Source organism: Phyllobates terribilis, unplaced genomic scaffold (genome assembly GCF_046119375.1).
Source record: "Phyllobates terribilis strain yellow unplaced genomic scaffold, ASM4611937v1 Scaffold_5__5_contigs__length_657084704, whole genome shotgun sequence".
NCBI classification, from domain to species: Eukaryota; Metazoa; Chordata; class Amphibia; order Anura; family Dendrobatidae; genus Phyllobates; species Phyllobates terribilis.
Genome location: NW_027362765.1, coordinates 654,974,490 through 654,987,212, shown reverse-complemented (window position 1 = coordinate 654,987,212; position 12,723 = coordinate 654,974,490). Strand labels below are relative to the sequence as shown.

Here is a 12,723-nt window from a genome sequence, read left to right as displayed (position 1 = left end):
AACTACGGAGCCACCCAAGGATCCTGAAAAGTCCATTTGTGGAGATGAGCTCCTGGACTCCCGTTAAGAAGACATGTTGTCAACCTCTAGATCCCTTACATGCCTGCACTTTTCGGCTTGCTGCTGCTGCAATCCACGCGTTTTAGATCTGCATAACTCCACCTCTTTAAACACAGCACCTTCACCCCCTGCTGTTCCCACCCGCCTCAACACCGTTGGAAGGGAGGAGAACCAATTAAGGCGGGGGGTGGGGTGGAACGAGCAGCTGTCTACCCTTAGCAGGAGGGCTCCTGATTACATACCTCTCCTGCTGCTGCTGCTGCTGGCTGTCCAGCAGCAGACTGAAGGTGGCTGCTGCTGTGCACAGGTATATAAAGGCTCAGAGCCTATTATGACACGCGCAGCCAGCGTTCCATTGCCACATTCCATCTACTGCAGGCAGGATACCTGGCTGGCTGAATGTCGCTGAGAAGCTCACAGAGACCGCCATAAGCAACAGTTTAACAGAATGCCACAGACTAATCAACCAAACTTTTTGGGTTGGGTTCTCTTTTATAGTCTGCAGGCATTAAATGAAAGAAGTCAGTGTTCCAGCAGAAGGAGACAACGTTTCAGAAAAGGCATTGTAGCAAACCAAAAAAGAAATTTTAAGCGCAGCAGAGTAACCAGCGCACATACCTGTTAGCTCAGGTGAGTTTAAAAGGCTGCTGTTGATAACAAGGGCATTTGCTAAATAGATGGTGTGTGTGCAACAATATACTGAAAGGTCAATTATATTGTGCAGCTTATCTCACCACCTGTAGTTATTTAGGTGAAAGCTCCAAAATGCTTGCCTAATATGTCTGTTTATCCAAAAGGAAGTAAAAAGGGAGAGCTAGAAAGATAGCATTGCATCACATTACATGGCAATGCAATGCACAGTTGCTGAAGTTGAACCAAAATGAGCTTGTAATCTGGCTTCTGCAACTTTGAACATGAAAAATCCAATGAGGAGAAGAAAAGCAAAGCCAAAGAGTCCATCCCAAAATCCGACAAACAAGCAAAATGAACAAAAAACATTGAATTCAATTCTTTCTGATTTTAGAAACTGCATTAAAGAAGGGGTGCACCGGTCCTGGAGATACTGCAATACCAGGTCAATGCGTGGAGTGGACAGAGCAAGCTCTTTTTCCATCTCCCTGTTCTAAAAATCCATTTAATATATGGTCCCCAGATAGGGGACGTATCAGATATTAAACTGATAAGAACAGATACTACACTTGATCTTAGCCAAAAGGCCGAGAAGCGATAACCAGAATTGGTTTCAAACTACGGAGCCACCCAAGGATCCTGAAAAGTCCATTTGTGGAGATGAGCTCCTGGACTCCCGTTAAGAAGACATGTTGTCAACCTCTAGATCCCTTACATGCCTGCACTTTTCGGCTTGCTGCTGCTGCAATCCACGCGTTTTAGATCTGCATAACTCCACCTCTTTAAACACAGCACCTTCACCCCCTGCTGTTCCCACCCGCCTCAACACCGTTGGAAGGGAGGAGAACCAATTAAGGCGGGGGGTGGGGTGGAACGAGCAGCTGTCTACCCTTAGCAGGAGGGCTCCTGATTACATACCTCTCCTGCTGCTGCTGCTGCTGGCTGTCCAGCAGCAGACTGAAGGTGGCTGCTGCTGTGCACAGGTATATAAAGGCTCAGAGCCTATTATGACACGCGCAGCCAGCGTTCCATTGCCACATTCCATCTACTGCAGGCAGGATACCTGGCTGGCTGAATGTCGCTGAGAAGCTCACAGAGACCGCCATAAGCAACAGTTTAACAGAATGCCACAGACTAATCAACCAAACTTTTTGGGTTGGGTTCTCTTTTATAGTCTGCAGGCATTAAATGAAAGAAGTCAGTGTTCCAGCAGAAGGAGACAACGTTTCAGAAAAGGCATTGTAGCAAACCAAAAAAGAAATTTTAAGTGCAGCAGAGTAACCAGCGCACATACCTGTTAGCTCAGGTGAGTTTAAAAGGCTGCTGTTGATAACAAGGGCATTTGCTAAATAGATGGTGTGTGTGCAACAATATACTGAAAGGTCAATTATATTGTGCAGCTTATCTCACCACCTGTAGTTATTTAGGTGAAAGCTCCAAAATGCTTGCCTAATATGTCTGTTTATCCAAAAGGAAGTAAAAAGGGAGAGCTAGAAAGATAGCATTGCATCACATTACATGGCAATGCAATGCACAGTTGCTGAAGTTGAACCAAAATGAGCTTGTAATCTGGCTTCTGCAACTTTGAACATGAAAAATCCAATGAGGAGAAGAAAAGCAAAGCCAAAGAGTCCATCCCAAAATCCGACAAACAAGCAAAATGAACAAAAAACATTGAATTCAATTCTTTCTGATTTTAGAAACTGCATTAAAGAAGGGGTGCACCGGTCCTGGAGATACTGCAATACCAGGTCAAAGCGTGGAGTGGACAGAGCAAGCTCTTTTTCCATCTCCCTGTTCTAAAAATCCATTTAATATATGGTCCCCAGATAGGGGACGTATCAGATATTAAACTGATAAGAACAGATTTTTTTTTTTTTTTGAAAGCCCGAATTCGTGTACAAAACCCGAGTGCGCTTAAAAAAGTGACAAGTGCCACAAAAAAAGTGCACTAGGATGCTGGTCTTCTTGAAACCCTCTCCAAAAGGAGAAGGGTCCCCCAAACCATTCCCCGTCCCTCCGAGCCAAAAGGCCACAGCGAGGAACAGGGACAAAAAGCCACCTCCAGCCGAAGCCAGAGGCGACCCAATCTTACCCCCAGCACCTGCCCGAGTTCTCACCCGAGCAAGGCACTGGGAGCCAAAGACTGTGCTCCCCTCCCGGAAGAGGGGAGCCAACAACGCTCTCCTCCCAAAAGAGGAGAGCCAGGGGGGTTCAGGGGGGAGCGGAACCTGATGGCCACACACTCCCCCCCTAGACCTGCCAAGAGAGGAACCCGTAAGGGAACCGCATCCCGACAAAATCCTAGTAGGACGTGACACACGTGAATAAGTGGACACACAGTGACAAAGAAATTAAATAAATAGTGAAGGTTTCACAGTATAATACTGCCCGGACCTTCGACCGGGAATTGAAAAATTCCCCATCCTAAGGCCAGAAGGCCCGGAATAAGGGTGTGTGCGAAGAAAGAAAATTTGAAGTGCTTGTGCAAATGTGCCATAAACTCAAGTGGGGTTCCCAATCCCAGTGAGTTAAGGCACCCCAGGGTCACCACTCCTGGGGCACTTCACACTTCGGGCTTTCGATCTTCCCCGGCCCAATGGCGTCGATCCTGGGGGGCCATGCTTTCCACCAGATGACTATATTAGCCACCTGGCGTACTAACAAGCGCCTAAACCCCAGTGTGCATAATGTATCAATCTACTAGGGCGGCCAACATCCAAAACCGCCTTTTCGAAAGACACTACACTTGATCTTAGCCAAAAGGCCGAGAAGCGATAACCAGAATTGGTTTCAAACTACGGAGCCACCCAAGGATCCTGAAAAGTCCATTTGTGGAGATGAGCTCCTGGACTCCCGTTAAGAAGACATGTTGTCAACCTCTAGATCCCTTACATGCCTGCACTTTTCGGCTTGCTGCTGCTGCAATCGACGCGTTTTAGATCTGCATAACTCCACCTCTTTAAACACAGCACCTTCACCCCCTGCTGTTCCCACCCGCCTCAACACCGTTGGAAGGGAGGAGAACCAATTAAGGCGGGGGGTGGGGTGGAACGAGCAGCTGTCTACCCTTAGCAGGAGGGCTCCTGATTACATACCTCTCCTGCTGATGCTGCTGCTGGCTGTCCAGCAGCAGACTGAAGGTGGCTGCTGCTGTGCACAGGTATATAAAGGCTCAGAGCCTATTATGACACGCGCAGCCAGCGTTCCATTGCCACATTCCATCTACTGCAGGCAGGATACCTGGCTGGCTGAATGTCGCTGAGAAGCTCACAGAGACCGCCATAAGCAACAGTTTAACAGAATGCCACAGACTAATCAACCAAACTTTTTGGGTTGGGTTCTCTTTTATAGTCTGCAGGCATTAAATGAAAGAAGTCAGTGTTCCAGCAGAAGGAGACAACGTTTCAGAAAAGGCATTGTAGCAAACCAAAAAAGAAATTTTAAGCGCAGCAGAGTAACCAGCGCACATACCTGTTAGCTCAGGTGAGTTTAAAAGGCTGCTGTTGATAACAAGGGCATTTGCTAAATAGATGGTGTGTGTGCAACAATATACTGAAAGGTCAATTATATTGTGCAGCTTATCTCACCACCTGTAGTTATTTAGGTGAAAGCTCCAAAATGCTTCCCTAATATGTCTGTTTATCCAAAAGGAAGTAAAAAGGGAGAGCTAGAAAGATAGCATTGCATCACATTACATGGCAATGCAATGCACAGTTGCTGAAGTTGAACCAAAATGAGCTTGTAATCTGGCTTCTGCAACTTTGAACATGAAAAATCCAATGAGGAGAAGAAAAGCAAAGCCAAAGAGTCCATCCCAAAATCCGACAAACAAGCAAAATGAACAAAAAACATTGAATTCAATTCTTTCTGATTTTAGAAACTGCATTAAAGAAGGGGTGCACCGGTCCTGGAGATACTGCAATACCAGGTCAATGCGTGGAGTGGACAGAGCAAGCTCTTTTTCCATCTCCCTGTTCTAAAAATCCATTTAATATATGGTCCCCAGATAGGGGACGTATCAGATATTAAACTGATAAGAACAGATACTACACTTGATCTTAGCCAAAAGGCCGAGAAGCGATAACCAGAATTGGTTTCAAACTACGGAGCCACCCAAGGATCCTGAAAAGTCCATTTGTGGAGATGAGCTCCTGGACTCCCGTTAAGAAGACATGTTGTCAACCTCTAGATCCCTTACATGCCTGCACTTTTCGGCTTGCTGCTGCTGCAATCCACGCGTTTTAGATCTGCATAACTCCACCTCTTTAAACACAGCACCTTCACCCCCTGCTGTTCCCACCCGCCTCAACACCGTTGGAAGGGAGGAGAACCAATTAAGGCGGGGGGTGGGGTGGAACGAGCAGCTGTCTACCCTTAGCAGGAGGGCTCCTGATTACATACCTCTCCTGCTGCTGCTGCTGCTGGCTGTCCAGCAGCAGACTGAAGGTGGCTGCTGCTGTGCACAGGTATATAAAGGCTCAGAGCCTATTATGACACGCGCAGCCAGCGTTCCATTGCCACATTCCATCTACTGCAGGCAGGATACCTGGCTGGCTGAATGTCGCTGAGAAGCTCACAGAAACCGCCATAAGCAACAGTTTAACAGAATGCCACAGACTAATCAACCAAACTTTTTGGGTTGGGTTCTCTTTTATAGTCTGCAGGCATTAAATGAAAGAAGTCAGTGTTCCAGCAGAAGGAGACAACGTTTCAGAAAAGGCATTGTAGCAAACCAAAAAAGAAATTTTAAGCGCAGCAGAGTAACCAGCGCACATACCTGTTAGCTCAGGTGAGTTTAAAAGGCTGCTGTTGATAACAAGGGCATTTGCTAAATAGATGGTGTGTGTGCAACAATATACTGAAAGGTCAATTATATTGTGCAGCTTATCTCACCACCTGTAGTTATTTAGGTGAAAGCTCCAAAATGCTTGCCTAATATGTCTGTTTATCCAAAAGGAAGTAAAAAGGGAGAGCTAGAAAGATAGCATTGCATCACATTACATGGCAATGCAATGCACAGTTGCTGAAGTTGAACCAAAATGAGCTTGTAATCTGGCTTCTGCAACTTTGAACATGAAAAATCCAATGAGGAGAAGAAAAGCAAAGCCAAAGAGTCCATCCCAAAATCCGACAAACAAGCAAAATGAACAAAAAACATTGAATTCAATTCTTTCTGATTTTAGAAACTGCATTAAAGAAGGGGTGCACCGGTCCTGGAGATACTGCAATACCAGGTCAATGCGTGGAGTGGACAGAGCAAGCTCTTTTTCCATCTCCCTGTTCTAAAAATCCATTTAATATATGGTCCCCAGATAGGGGACGTATCAGATATTAAACTGATAAGAACAGATACTACACTTGATCTTAGCCAAAGGGCCGAGAAGCGATAACCAGAATTGGTTTCAAACTACGGAGCCACCCAAGGATCCTGAAAAGTCCATTTGTGGAGATGAGCTCCTGGACTCCCGTTAAGAAGACATGTTGTCAACCTCTAGATCCCTTACATGCCTGCACTTTTCGGCTTGCTGCTGCTGCAATCCACGCGTTTTAGATCTGCATAACTCCACCTCTTTAAACACAGCACCTTCACCCCCTGCTGTTCCCACCCGCCTCAACACCGTTGGAAGGGAGGAGAACCAATTAAGGCGGGGGGTGGGGTGGAACGAGCAGCTGTCTACCCTTAGCAGGAGGGCTCCTGATTACATACCTCTCCTGCTGCTGCTGCTGCTGGCTGTCCAGCAGCAGACTGAAGGTGGCTGCTGCTGTGCACAGGTATATAAAGGCTCAGAGCCTATTATGACACGCGCAGCCAGCGTTCCATTGCCACATTCCATCTACTGCAGGCAGTATACCTGGCTGGCTGAATGTCGCTGAGAAGCTCACAGAGACTGCCATAAGCAACAGTTTAACAGAATGCCACAGACTAATCAACCAAACTTTTTGGGTTGGGTTCTCTTTTATAGTCTGCAGGCATTAAATGAAAGAAGTCAGTGTTCCAGCAGAAGGAGACAACGTTTCAGAAAAGGCATTGTAGCAAACCAAAAAATAAATTTTAAGCGCAGCAGAGTAACCAGCGCACATACCTGTTAGCTCAGGTGAGTTTAAAAGGCTGCTGTTGATAACAAGGGCATTTGCTATATAGATGGTGTGTGTGCAACAATATACTGAAAGGTCAATTATATTGTGCAGCTTATCTCACCACCTGTAGTTATTTAGGTGAAAGCTCCAAAATGCTTGCCTAATATGTCTGGTTATCCAAAAGGAAGTAAAAAGGGAGAGCTAGAAAGATAGCATTGCATCACATTACATGGCAATGCAATGCACAGTTGCTGAAGTTGAACCAAAATGAGCTTGTAATCTGGCTTCTGCAACTTTGAACATGAAAAATCCAATGAGGAGAAGAAAAGCAAAGCCAAAGAGTCCATCCCAAAATCCGACAAACAAGCAAAATGAACAAAAAACATTGAATTCAATTCTTTCTGATTTTAGAAACTGCATTAAAGAAGGGGTGCACCGGTCCTGGAGATACTGCAATACCAGGTCAATGCGTGGAGTGGACAGAGCAAGCTCTTTTTCCATCTCCCTGTTCTAAAAATCCATTTAATATATGGTCCCCAGATAGGGGACGTATCAGATATTAAACTGATAAGAACAGATACTACACTTGATCTTAGCCAAAAGGCCGAGAAGCGATAACCAGAATTGGTTTCAAACTACGGAGCCACCCAAGGATCCTGAAAAGTCCATTTGTGGAGATGAGCTCCTGGACTCCCGTTAAGAAGACATGTTGTCAACCTCTAGATCCCTTACATGCCTGCACTTTTCGGCTTGTTGCTGCTGCAATCCACGCGTTTTAGATCTGCATAACTCCACCTCTTTAAACACAGCACCTTCACCCCCTGCTGTTCCCACCCGCCTCAACACCGTTGGAAGGGAGGAGAACCAATTAAGGCGGGGGGTGGGGTGGAACGAGCAGCTGTCTACCCTTAGCAGGAGGGCTCCTGATTACATACCTTTCCTGCTGCTGCTGCTGCTGGCTGTCCAGCAGCAGACTGAAGGTGGCTGCTGCTGTGCACAGGTATATAAAGGCTCAGAGCCTATTATGACACGCGCAGCCAGCGTTCCATTGCCACATTCCATCTACTGCAGGCAGGATACCTGGCTGGCTGAATGTCGCTGAGAAGCTCACAGAGACCGCCATAAGCAACAGTTTAACAGAATGCCACAGACTAATCAACCAAACTTTTTGAGTTGGGTTCTCTTTTATAGTCTGCAGGCATTAAATGAAAGAAGTCAGTGTTCCAGCAGAAGGAGACAACGTTTCAGAAAAGGCATTGTAGCAAACCAAAAAAGAAATTTTAAGCGCAGCAGAGTAACCAGCGCACATACCTGTTAGCTCAGGTGAGTTTAAAAGGCTGCTGTTGATAACAAGGGCATTTGCTAAATAGATGGTGTGTGTGCAACAATATACTGAAAGGTCAATTATATTGTGCAGCTTATCTCACCACCTGTAGTTATTTAGGTGAAAGCTCCAAAATGCTTGCCTAATATGTCTGTTTATCCAAAAGGAAGTAAAAAGGGAGAGCTAGAAAGATAGCATTACATCACATTACATGGCAATGCAATGCACAGTTGCTGAAGTTGAACCAAAATGAGCTTGTAATCTGGCTTCTGCAACTTTGAACATGAAAAATCCAATGAGGAGAAGAAAAGCAAAGCCAAAGAGTCCATCCCAAAATCCGACAAACAAGCAAAATGAACAAAAAACATTGAATTCAATTCTTTCTGATTTTAGAAACTGCATTAAAGAAGGGGTGCACCGGTCCTGGAGATACTGCAATACCAGGTCAATGCGTGGAGTGGACAGAGCAAGCTCTTTTTCCATCTCCCTGTTCTAAAAATCCATTTAATATATGGTCCCCAGATAGGGGACGTATCAGATATTAAACTGATAAGAACAGATTTTTTTTTATTTTTTTTATTTTTTTTTTTTTTCCAAACACTCAGAAATTAAGTTTTATAATCTTAAATCATATATCACTAATCTCAAGATTTTAGTTCCATCATCGTGTTTAGATATTATATTTATATTTTTTCATTTGAATTAATATATATAAAGTTAAACATAACAATTCCTTTACAGTTTCAACAGTTTCCAAACAAATCACAACTGACATTACTTCACCCGGTTTCCCAAACTAAATATCCCCTTTTTCCCTTTTACTTTCCTCCCAACAAAACCCCTTAACTTCTTTTCTTCCTCCTCATGCTCTAACCGCATCTGTTCCCAATCATACTCTTCCTCATCATCTCTGAAAGTCACCACCTTCTCCAAAACTTTACCCTTTTCCTCTTTTACTTCTTTCTTTTCACCAGATACTTTCCTTGATCCACAATTTTCCTGTACCGTTACCTTTTTCTTCACCTTTAAACTTTCAACTTCTTTTCCCTGCTTATTCTCCTCTATAATTATCGCATCAACTTCCTTCTTCATTTTATCACCAATATCTTCCTTTTGTCCTCCAAAGTTCTTTTCAAAAGTTCCTTTGCTGCTTTCCATGTAACAATACCCAGAACTCCCGTTTACCATAATCCTCCCATTATGCAAATTTTCTTCTCCTGTTGTCCACACCAAAAAACGTCTCTTTCCGTTCCAAATACCAACTTTGTTCCTGTATAATTTCTGAAACTTTACCATCTTACATTTAGATTCCAAAAAAACCATTATCTCCTCTATTTCCACAAACGAATTGTCCATGTAAATTATCACACTCTTCGGTTTCCCCATGAATGATGCACTTACTCCAATTTTCCCAGAATCCTCTTCACTCCAGCATTTGAAAAAATGAATGCACTTTTCCTCAGAAACTAGAGTCACATCACAAACTTTACCTTGCTTTATTTCTTGCATACAGTAGATATCCTTCTCCAAAACTTCATGTTTCCTCAAAATTTCCAGAATCCATTTTTCTTCCAAAAAAGTTTCTTCCGTCTCCCGTTTCACAAAAAAACGTAAGCATCTCTTCTTTTTCCAAAACTCCATCTCAACAATCCGTTTTCCTTCCGTTTTTCCTTTTAATCCTCCAAATGTTGCCACCACAGCTATGTGTGGCGACAGTTGTCCCCCACAGCTATGTGTGGTGACAAGGTGATCGCCTCTCGTTGCCCAGGGACTAATCCGACTCCCTAATAGCAGCAGGGGGGTTTAGCTCCACCGAAGAGTGTAGCGATCCCCCCAGGCCAAGGAGCCGGGTACCCCAAGCACCTCCCAGTCAAGACCAAGGCAGCAACCGCTAGATCACTGCACTTGATCTTAGCCAAAAGGCCGAGAAGCGATAACCAGAATTGGTTTCAAACTACGGAGCCACCCAAGGATCCTGAAAAGTCCATTTGTGGAGATGAGCTCCTGGACTCCCGTTAAGAAGACATGTTGTCAACCTCTAGATCCCTTACATGCCTGCACTTTTCGGCTTGCTGCTGCTGCAATCCACGCGTTTTAGATCTGCATAACTCCACCTCTTTAAACACAGCACCTTCACCCCCTGCTGTTCCCACCCGCCTCAACACCGTTGGAAGGGAGGAGAACCAATTAAGGCGGGGGGTGGGGTGGAACGAGCAGCTGTCTACCCTTAGCAGGAGGGCTCCTGATTACATACCTCTCCTGCTGCTGCTGCTGGCTGTCCAGCAGCAGACTGAAGGTGGCTGCTGCTGTGCACAGGTATATAAAGGCTCAGAGCCTATTATGACACGCGCAGCCAGCGTTCCATTGCCACATTCCATCTACTGCAGGCAGGATACCTGGCTGGCTGAATGTCGCTGAGAAGCTCACAGAGACCGCCATAAGCAACAGTTTAACAGAATGCCACAGACTAATCAACCAAACTTTTTGGGTTGGGTTCTCTTTTATAGTCTGCAGGCATTAAATGAAAGAAGTCAGTGTTCCAGCAGAAGGAGACAACGTTTCAGAAAAGGCATTGTAGCAAACCAAAAAAGAAATTTTAAGCGCAGCAGAGTAACCAGCGCACATACCTGTTAGCTCAGGTGAGTTTAAAAGGCTGCTGTTGATAACAAGGGCATTTGCTAAATAGATGGTGTGTGTGCAACAATATACTGAAAGGTCAATTATATTGTGCAGCTTATGTCACCAACTGTAGTTAATTAGGTGAAAGCTCCAAAATGCTTGCCTAATATGTCTGTTTATCCAAAAGGAAGTAAAAAGGGAGAGCTAGAAAGATAGCATTGCATCACATTACATGGCAATGCAATGCACAGTTGCTGAAGTTGAACCAAAATGAGCTTGTAATCTGGCTTCTGCAACTTTGAACATGAAAAATCCAATGAGGAGAAGAAAAGCAAAGCCAAAGAGTCCATCCCAAAATCCGACAAACAAGCAAAATGAACAAAAAACATTGAATTCAATTCTTTCTGATTTTAGAAACTGCATTAAAGAAGGGGTGCACCGGTCCTGGAGATACTGCAATACCAGGTCAATGCGTGGAGTGGACAGAGAAAGCTCTTTTTCCATCTCCCTGTTCTAAAAATCCATTTAATATATGGTCCCCAGATAGGGGACGTATCAGATATTAAACTGATAAGAACAGATTTTTTTTTTTTTTTTTTTTCTTTTTTTTTTTTTAGCCCGAATTCGTGTACAAAACCCGAGTGCGCTTAAAAAAGTGACAAGTGCCACAAAAAAAGTGCACTAGGATGCTGGTCTTCTTGAAACCCTCTCCAAAAGGAGAAGGGTCCCCCAAACCATTCCCCGTCCCTCCGAGCCAAAAGGCCACAGCGAGGAACAGGGACAAAAAGCCACCTCCAGCCGAAGCCAGAGGCGACCCAATCTTACCCCCAGCACCTGCCCGAGTTCTCACCCGAGCAAGGCACTGGGAGCCAAAGACTGTGCTCCCCTCCCGGAAGAGGGGAGCCAACAACGCTCTCCTCCCGAAAGAGGAGAGCCAGGGGGGTTCAGGGGGGAGCGGAACCTGATGGCCACACACTCCCCCCCTAGACCTGCCAAGAGAGGAACCCGTAAGGGAACCGCATCCCGACAAAATCCTAGTAGGACGTGACACACGTGAATAAGTGGACACACAGTGACAAAGAAATTAAATAAATAGTGAAGGTTTCACAGTATAATACTGCCCGGACCTTCGACCGGGAATTGAAAAATTCCCCATCCTAAGGCCAGAAGGCCCGGAATAAGGGTGTGTGCGAAGAAAGAAAATTTGAAGTGCTTGTGCAAATGTGCCATAAACTCAAGTGGGGTTCCCAATCCCAGTGAGTTAAGGCACCCCAGGGTCACCACTCCTGGGGCACTTCACACTTCGGGCTTTCGATCTTCCCCGGCCCAATGGCGTCGATCCTGGGGGGCCATGCTTTCCACCAGATGACTATATTAGCCACCTGGCGTACTAACAAGCGCCTAAACCCCAGTGTGCATAATGTATCAATCTACTAGGGCGGCCAACATCCAAAACCGCCTTTTCAAAAGATACTACACTTGATCTTAGCCAAAAGGCCGAGAAGCGATAACCAGAATTGGTTTCAAACTACGGAGCCACCCAAGGATCCTGAAAAGTCCATTTGTGGAGATGAGCTCCTGGACTCCCGTTAAGAAGACATGTTGTCAACCTCTAGATCCCTTACATGCCTGCACTTTTCGGCTTGCTGCTGCTGCAATCGACGCGTTTTAGATCTGCATAACTCCACCTCTTTAAACACAGCACCTTCACCCCCTGCTGTTCCCACCCGCCTCAACACCGTTGGAAGGGAGGAGAACCAATTAAGGCGGGGGGTGGGGTGGAACGAGCAGCTGTCTACCCTTAGCAGGAGGGCTCCTGATTACATACCTCTCCTGCTGCTGCTGCTGCTGGCTGTCCAGCAGCAGACTGAAGGTGGCTGCTGCTGTGCACAGGTATATAAAGGCTCAGAGCCTATTATGACACGCGCAGCCAGCGTTCCATTGCCACATTCCATCTACTGCAGGCAGGATACCTGGCTGGCTGAATGTCGCTGAGAAGCTCACAGAGA

At 45.4% G+C, this 12,723-nt stretch overlaps 4 non-coding genes and 4 pseudogenes across 4 annotated transcripts; all 8 read right to left on the bottom strand.

The window, feature by feature from the left end:
* Positions 1 to 1,098: 1,098 nt before the first annotated feature.
* On the bottom strand, positions 1,099 to 1,289 carry LOC141149101 (U2 spliceosomal RNA). Its single transcript, XR_012245413.1, has one exon. It is a non-coding gene; the product is annotated as a U2 spliceosomal RNA (small nuclear RNA).
* Positions 1,290 to 2,404: 1,115 nt separating this feature from the next.
* On the bottom strand, positions 2,405 to 2,583 carry LOC141150770 (U2 spliceosomal RNA; annotated as a pseudogene).
* Positions 2,584 to 4,584: 2,001 nt separating this feature from the next.
* On the bottom strand, positions 4,585 to 4,775 carry LOC141149100 (U2 spliceosomal RNA). Its single transcript, XR_012245412.1, has one exon. It is a non-coding gene; the product is annotated as a U2 spliceosomal RNA (small nuclear RNA).
* A 1,115-nt stretch (positions 4,776 to 5,890) lies between these two features.
* LOC141149630 (U2 spliceosomal RNA) lies at positions 5,891 to 6,081 on the bottom strand. Its single transcript, XR_012245922.1, has one exon. It is a non-coding gene; the product is annotated as a U2 spliceosomal RNA (small nuclear RNA).
* A 1,115-nt stretch (positions 6,082 to 7,196) lies between these two features.
* LOC141149099 (U2 spliceosomal RNA) lies at positions 7,197 to 7,387 on the bottom strand. The gene has a single exon (XR_012245411.1). It is a non-coding gene; the product is annotated as a U2 spliceosomal RNA (small nuclear RNA).
* Positions 7,388 to 8,502: 1,115 nt separating this feature from the next.
* Positions 8,503 to 8,707, bottom strand: LOC141150662 (U2 spliceosomal RNA; annotated as a pseudogene).
* A 2,435-nt stretch (positions 8,708 to 11,142) lies between these two features.
* Positions 11,143 to 11,371, bottom strand: LOC141150830 (U2 spliceosomal RNA; annotated as a pseudogene).
* A 760-nt stretch (positions 11,372 to 12,131) lies between these two features.
* LOC141151164 (U2 spliceosomal RNA) lies at positions 12,132 to 12,223 on the bottom strand (annotated as a pseudogene).
* Between the last annotated feature and the right edge of the window lie 500 nt (positions 12,224 to 12,723).